The sequence below is a fragment of the Marmota monax genome, unplaced genomic scaffold, assembly GCF_021218885.2.
Source record: "Marmota monax isolate L192 unplaced genomic scaffold, Marmota_monax_Labrador192_F-V1.1 WCK01_AAM20220418_F8-fsc00037, whole genome shotgun sequence".
Classification (NCBI taxonomy): domain Eukaryota; kingdom Metazoa; phylum Chordata; class Mammalia; order Rodentia; family Sciuridae; genus Marmota; species Marmota monax.
Genome location: NW_026693245.1, coordinates 10,246,684 through 10,255,101, shown reverse-complemented (window position 1 = coordinate 10,255,101; position 8,418 = coordinate 10,246,684). Strand labels below are relative to the sequence as shown.

The 8,418-nt window shown below is 39.0% G+C and overlaps 1 pseudogene; it reads left to right on the top strand.

Moving 5' to 3' along the window:
- Window positions 1–4,915: 4,915 nt before the first annotated feature.
- On the top strand, window positions 4,916–5,683 carry LOC124100692 (U2 small nuclear ribonucleoprotein B''-like; annotated as a pseudogene).
- Window positions 5,684–8,418: the final 2,735 nt, after the last annotated feature.

Sequence of the window (8,418 nt, the reverse complement as noted above, 5' to 3'; positions counted from 1 at the left end):
GGGGAAAACAGAACCCCAAATCTATGGCCCAGGCCCTTCACATTTGATAATGTGATCCTAGCATTCCTTTTCTTTATTTCAATCAGACCATTTGACCAATGCCTTAACAAATACTCTCTCTCTCTCTCTCTCTCTCTCTCTCTCTCTCTCTCTCTCTCTCTCTCTCCCACACACACACACACACACACACACACGAGTTATATGTGCATATATTTACTAATTAATTTATACTTTTACACTAACCACTTAGAATCCTGCAATTTTCATAGCTATGTTGAGCAACTGTTAAAACATTTTGTATCAAACAAATCACTATGTCACTTCGAGTCTAATTTCTACTATTAAATAATATGTTAACTTATTGATTTCTAGGCTCTTTCAGTTTCTAAATTCTATGATTATAAGAAATGCATTTATTTATTCATTTATTCAAGAAATACATACTGAGCCCACAATGTGTGGCAGGGATTGTTTTGGGTGTTAGTGACACTGCAAACAATTTCAAGTCTAGTTCCTTGATTTCCAATAGTGTCTTAGGTAAGGAATATGAGATTAAGGGCTGGATTGACTGGAGCACGAGAAGTCTGACAAAGAACCCCAGGTGATTATGATACTCTTGTCCTCTAACAGTTGAGAATTTGATGTCCACGCAGAAGAGGTTGACCACAACAGGCCATTAGGAAAATATTTTTCCCCCATAGATTGGCTAGATAAATCAAGCTGGATGCCAGCCTACATTGCATTACCACAGTTTTTCCTTTCTGCTATGCAGTGTATATATAAAGTATTATTTTAATCAATGTTGGGTTGCTAGTCTTTCAGGGCATAGGATTTCATTTGTATGAATGCATTAATTACATTGTCTGTGATTCTTTTGTGACATCAGGAAGTTAACTTAGGGACTTATCTGAGAAATGGCTAGTTGAATAGAATGTCCTTTGACTTGGGCCCCTCTTTGCTCAATTCTCCATGGTTAAGAGGGGGAAGGGAAGAGTTGGACATGACAGCTGTCAGCTGTGCGGGTGCAGCTGCTACACATGCCTGTGGCCATTTTAGGGGGTGAGGGCTTCTGAGGCACTTTGGGGCATGTAACCGTACCTCTCTAAGAGCCAGGGTAGCCCTCACCTATTACTCCCACCAACCCTTGAAGTCTTCCTTTTTCAAGCACACACACACACACTTACCCACATACCTGTATGCTGATGGTTACCTGTTGCCATTTTCCTATCCTCATCACTCATTCATCAATCTCTTTTTTTAAGAGAGAAATTTTTTTAAAGAGAGAGAGAGAGAATTTTTATTTATTTATTTTTTTAAGCTTTCGGGGGACACAACATCTTTGTTTGTATGTGGTGCTGAGGATCGAACCCAGGCCGCACGCATGCCAGGCGAGCACGCTACCGCTTGAGCCACATCCCCAGCCCATTCATCAATCTCTTGATTCTTTAATTCAGTCACCGATTTCTTCATTCCACCATTTATTCATTCTCTCTATATGCCACTTCCTTTTCAGATCCTTCCAATTCAGACCTCATTAGAGCTGGTCCCCTCCTCTCTTGCTCCTTTCCTAATATCCTCCCTGCTGCTTTGATGCCTCTGATGGGGACTGTTCACGGGTTTAGGAGTTCAGGACTAGCTGCCTGGAAAGACCTCTGTGGGTTGGTGACATGTACAAGGTGGCACCAGGGAACAATATTGACTAAAGGTCATTTGCAAAGAATACTATATATACTTGAAATCTTAACATACAGAAGTTCCTAAATTTTTCTTTTCTTCTCTTCTAGTGGTTCTGTGGTACCACCTATGAGGCTACCTCAGGGATAGTACACGGGAAGGGATGTTCTGGAGTCTAGAGATGCCAGTGTGCCTGGTACTGTGTCATGCAGGGGCCACAGAGGCAGTCAGGGATCCCACAGCCCACTGACAATTGTTAGTCCTTTTTTGTCCACTCAGGAATCTGAGTCCTTCATTTTTCTTCTATTCCAACTCAGCTACAGGCAACTCTCCCAGAGGGCTCACTAAGCAGCACCTACTGTGTTCCTGATACCATCTTCTTTAACGCACCTCATTTTTGCATCTGGACTTCTATCTTTGAGCTTGGCCCCAATAACCTCCCTGTCTTCTCTTAGAACATAAGTATCCCTTTGCTTTGCCAGTCCAGCTCCTAGGGACCAGAGTCACGAATAATCTCATTGCTAAGACTCTTGGCTTAATGTCCTGGACTTCTAGGGGCAATCCAGCTTAAGCATGCCATTCCCACGCTTCACACACCTGCTGGGACCCTCTCTCACTCCACCACTGCTTCTTGCACTTGCCTTACACCATACACAAAGCCAGAATTAACTGCAGCTGCAACTGCTTAGTTCCATTTCCCTCCCTTTTGTTTCACCCCTGGGGACCAAGATACTTCAAGTCCTGGTGCTTCCTCCCCTTCCATCCATCTGTAAGTATTGCTAGGCCTGGCTGAGCCCCACAGAGTAACACAGGCAATAGTCATGTGTTAATTAAAAGTTATGGCATTTGCTGTTCTGTAGATTCATGCCACAAAAAGAAGAGCCAAAACTTGAATGAGAAGGGAAATTTCAAGACCCTGTGCAAATCCTCTTCAAATAAAATGCTTCAAAGCAAGAAAAAGGCAAAGTGTTGTCTAGTTTCAGTATTTCTCCATTTTACGTTCTGGAACATACCTATCGAAGAGTCATTAGGGCATATCTGTGCAGCTTCCTTATATGCCAGCTGTCCTAATAAATATGATTTTTTTGTGTGTGTGTTGTTTTATCTAAATCATTCTGATGTTTTCAAAGGACCTACTTAGTAGCAGGGTATCATTATGGAAAGAGTTCAGGGCTGTTTCCTGGTCCTGTCTCCCTGAAATGTATAAGCTATTTAAATTTTGTGAAGAACTAAATTTGTAGGAATTGGTTTTCCCATCTGTGGAATAGGAATAATATTTCTCTGCCTGCTTTGCAAGGTTATGAAGATCATAAGATAAGGCCCTTTATACAAATGTCAGATATGGCTCTGAGAATGCAATAGTGTTAAAAACCCTCTCGCGCGCGCTCTTTCTCTCTCTCTCTTCTATCTGTATTTTATATGTGGGTGTTTAAATACATATTTAAAGCTGCTTTTTTGTTGCTAAAGACATTTATTTTAGGATATTTAGATATCTTTGAAAATCGCCTTTATATTATCATTTTAATGCAAACCATTTTGTGAAATAGGTTGAAAAACATTATTTTTTTTTCTATTTTATGGATGAGAAAACCAAGGTTAAGAAAAGATAAATATAGATTTTACCCAAAATACTGCCGCTAAACAGTGGAAAAAGGGTGAGAAGCCAGATCTCCTCTTTCCCTGGACCAGGCTTCTTTTGTCCTCTCACTTGCTCTAACCATCTCTAACATTCATGTTCCCCTTTTGTCAAGTTTCCTCTGTTCAGTGCAGAGGAGTGAGTTCTCGATGCCAGCAAGGGGGTGAGGAGCTGAATGCTAATGGATGGGTGGAGTATTGGGCTCTCTGGAGCAGAGGGACAAAGTGGAATTACAGAGGGAGCAGAGTTCAGGGACTAACCAGAGACCAATTGCCAAAGGCATTAAAAAAAAAATCTGAGTGGGTAAATATAACAGGTAAAAGCTATATATGCAGATCCTGATCAAACCAACCATGATTAATGTAGCTGTAATAGTTAAGAGTCAGGCTTAGATACAGGGGGATCTGGATCAATTTTCTGGGGAGGCATCTGTTTGCACTTTTTTTGAAGGCTAAGACCTAACTCTCAGGATGTGTCCTTACTCATCTAAAAGGCCCTTCACTCATTTAGTCAGGCCACATGCATGCATCAACACAGATCATTGAGATGTATTAGGTTCTAGAGAACCAAAGATGAATTGACACATATATAGTTGTTGTTCTTCTAAAACACTGTCAAGCACAGGGTCTATACCTGGGCACTACTGGCATTTTATCGTAGGGGAGCTCCTGAGTGTTAGAGGATGTTTAGGATATCTGGCCTTTACTCACTGGAGACTAACTCCACTTCTCCAATTGTGACAACCAAAAATGTCTTTAGACATTGACAGATATTCCCAGGGGAGAGCAAGGGAAAATCACCAAGGCTCAAGAATCACTGATCTAGAATTAATAATAATTAACAATTACCAAGCACAACAATTACCAGGCACCACATTTGGCACAACCAGCAAAAAGGCCCCTCTTAAACAATTCATCAGATCTTCAAGTTCTCCCATTTCCTCCCTAGCCCATAAGCACAAATTACAAGGGCACGCAGACCACCTGCAAGCAAGCACTCTGGTTAACGTGTGTGTCTGCTTACTGTGACACATGTTGAGTTGTCTGATTACTAAAAAGAAACCGTGTTTTTGTTCATGCCTATTGTAGTAGTTACAATTGTGCAATTTGAGGAATATTTAAACTGGTTAAATGTGAGTGTGAAGAGTTGTTCCTAAGAAAATTAAGTGGAATGCTTTGGAAAAATAGGATAAACAACTTTCCAATAAATTAAATAAGGACAACTATAAAATTGCAGAGGAAAAAACCTGCAAAAATCTAGAATATGTGAGTTCTTGGCACACATTAAAGAATTCCAAATCTGGAAATTTTTATTAGGTAATTAAAAAGATGTGAAGTACAGCTAGCAAATCATTTTCAAAGAAAAGACCTATGTCCTACATAAAAATGCATAAGTAAGTGTATAATTTGTATGTTTTAAGTTAAAAGAAAATGCTTAATTTATATATGGTATTTGATGATACTCTCTTTTTAGTTTGTCAACCAGATACCTATACTTGCTTCGGATGGGTAGGATTCTGTCATATTACCCTCATTTTAAGATGAGAAGCTGAAAGAGAGAGAACAAGCCAGTCATTCAGACTGTTTGAACAACTGAATGCAAAACATGGTTATCAGGCCAAATCATACAATTTAAACCAACAACATAAATGACAAAATTAAAAAGGAGAATTGGAGAGGTCCTTATATGCCATGTTTTCTCAGTTTGTCCATATGGTACATATTGTGGCTTTAAAAACCACGAAGATGGTGGGACAAGACTTGGTTGTGTTTAAAGAACGGTTCATCCATGAATGCCTTGAGATAGTTACAAGGACTTCCATTTTATGGCAAATCAAGGCAAATTCAGTATGCAAAACCAGATTCTGACATAGTATCAAAAAATATGCCACTTTGTTGACACAGAAAAGGAAAAAAAGCCAAAATTATAGAACAGACTGCAACAAATGACAGGCCTGGTCAGGAAATAACAAATTCAGCTAATGTCCAAGGAAATTCAAAAACAAATCTTTAGGTTCTTGATTATGCTCCAAATGATATGTTATTTTTTAAAACATTTTTTTTTTTAGTTTTAGGTGGACACAATATCTTTATTTTACACTTATGTGGTGCTGAGGATCAAACCCAGTGCCTCATGCATGCTAGGCGAGTACTCTACACTGAGCCCACAACCCCAGCCCCACGATATGTTATTCCTTCATAATTTACTGTCAGAGACTAATGAGGTGATGTTATCCATGCTGTTTAATCAGTTTCCTGGTTTCAAGGAAATATGATTGGTACCTAGGAAACATGGTATTGATTTGTTGAATGTGAAAACGACAGGCAGCCTATAGCTGGATTTAAGATCACATTGTCCTGTGATATTAATTAGAACTTTGACAAGGAATACCATTTGGAGTAGTCATCTTTAAAAGACTTGGTATCATTTATAGCATTTGTGTGGGTGACATTGGTCAGGTTATCCTAATAGTTAAGGGTAGGAGAAGTGAGAGTGAAAAAAAAATACAGATATAACTTAGTAACTAGATGACATCTAGGACATGGTAAGCCTGAAATGAAGTCTAGGTGTGCTTGGCCATGGTTCAAAGAAAGAAAGAAAGAGAAGAAATATAATTAATTAAAGAAAGAAAAAGCCCTTACCTAAGATCAAAGAAGAGAAAGTATCTTGAACTGAGTATAAGTAACTCACTTTTCTGATTCTAAAGATCTAATAAACAAATCAATCCAACTCCTGCCTCCTCCCAAATCCTGAACACAGAACGAGCCTCTTTGGAATTCTTTCATAGCAACAACTATAGAAGCATTCTTGCTATAAAAACAGAAGCTGTCTACATAGGAATACACAGAGATACCTACCCAATCCCTGGCCTTTAATTCTGCTGGGTCTTATCTGTGTCTCATTCTGCGGCAAACACAGACCCAGCAACAGCAGCAGCACACAATACCTAGTCTAGGAACTGCTTCAAGCTACCTACTTGTCTACTCTCTCTCTCTCTCTCTCAGCTTCTCCTTTCTGGCTGACTTCTGGGTTCTCCATTCCTGCCCTGTCTTTGTTCTTATAATGGTTTTATTAAAATATAATTATCATTCTATACAATTTGCTCATTTCAAGTGTATGATTCTATGACTTTACTAAAAAATTATTTAAAGTTGTAGACGTGTGCAACATCAGTACCGTCAAATTTTGAATATTTCATTCATCTCAAAAAGAAACCCTGTGCTCTTTATCTATCAGTGCCCAATCCCTCCATACCTGTCTCACCTCCAGCCCTAGGTAACCACTAACCTACCTGCTGTCTTAATAGGTTTGGCTCCTTTGAACATTTCACATAAGTGGAATTAAACAATATGTGATCCTTTGTGACTGATTTCTTTCATGTAGCATGACGTTTTCCATATTTATCCATGGTGTAGCATGCATCAGTACTTAATTTTTAAAAATATAATTGAAAAGTGTTTTATAGGAGTATAACACATTTTCTTTACCCATTCTTCAGTTAGTGGACATTTATGTTGTTTTCACTTCTGGGCAAGTGTGAATAATGCCTCTATGACATTTGTGTACAAGCTTTTGTGTAGGCATGCTTTTGTTTCTCTTGGGAGCATACCTAGTAGTGGAATTGCTGAGTCATATCATAAGTCTATGTTCAACATTTTCAGGAACTGCCAGACTATTTTACTAAGTAACTGCATTATTTTACATTCCTACCATCATGATAAAAGGGTAATAATTTTTCCACATCCTTGCCAACATTGGTCATCATTTTTTTGTTATAGTCCCCTGGTTCTTGCTATATTGGCTCCTTAGCCATTCTGCATCCATTTGTATGCTTCCTTGATTGTAGGGCTCTTCAGGGCTTCCTGTGAAAGGCATCCTTCTTAACATTAGCAGAGTTAGCTCTTGGCTTTCTCCATTGCAAAAAAGGGATTACAGTTGATGGGGTTCTCAGATTCTACCCCCATAATAAAAGAGTAGAAAAAAGGAAAGTCAAATGTTATTGACAGTTGTTTTAGACCTGGTGATGGTTAATTTTATATGCCCACTTGGCTGGGCTATGGGATGCCCAGGTAACTGAGAAAACATTACTTCTGGATGTGTCTATGCAGGTGTTTCTGGAAGAGATTAGCACCTGAATCAACAGACTGAGGAAAGAAGATTGTTCTTCCCAATGTGGGTGGGCATTATCCAATCTGTTGAGAACCTTAAAAAAAAAGGTAGAGGAAGGGCAAATTTGCTGTCTCAAACTCCAGATATCTATCTTTTCCTGTCCTCAGACCCTGGAGCTCCTAGTTCTCAGGTCTTCAGGCTTAGAGTGAATCACACCACAGGTTTTCCTGAATCTCCACTTCTAAAATACAAATCTCCCTATTAGCCAATTTGCATAACAAATCTCCTATCTACCTATCTCCCTCCTTCCCTCCTCTTGGCTCTATTTTTCTGGAGAATCCTGACTAATAAAACCCTTTTCTTTCTCTTTTGTTCCAGTTATTGGAATGACAGGTTAAAGGGTCCAGGAGGGACTGACCTGGGAACAGCAGCCATTATGGAATTCTAACATGAGAGTGACAAGGATGACAGCATGGCCCAGCACAATTACCAGTTTTCAGGTGGATTCTCACTCATTTAAGTTTTCTAATTTTTCTGCAAATAAAAAGATAAGGAAGGGAAGAGTCAGCGTTAGACATGGTAATAATAAACCCCAATTTTTATTGACAATAAAATTAATGACTTCTTATATATATTTTTAGTTGTTGATGGACCTTTATTTTATTCATTTATTTATATGCGGTGCTGAGAATCAAACCCAGGGCCTCACATATGCTAGGCAAGTGCTCTACTACTGAGCCACAATCCCAGCTGGCTTATTCAGAAACAACTGTTGGCAATTCTACCATTTCTATGTGTTCCAGACTGTAGAGTCATAGTTTAGGGTGAAACAGATTTCACAATTATCACAGTTAAAGGAGAAGTTCTATCAACATAGAGGAAAAAAATCAGAAAAAATCATGGACTGCATTTCTGAATAATCCTCCATACTGAGGCCGGAAACATTTAACTAGAGGTTTTCACCTTAAAAAATTGACTTGGGTCTGTCTTTCTAAAGT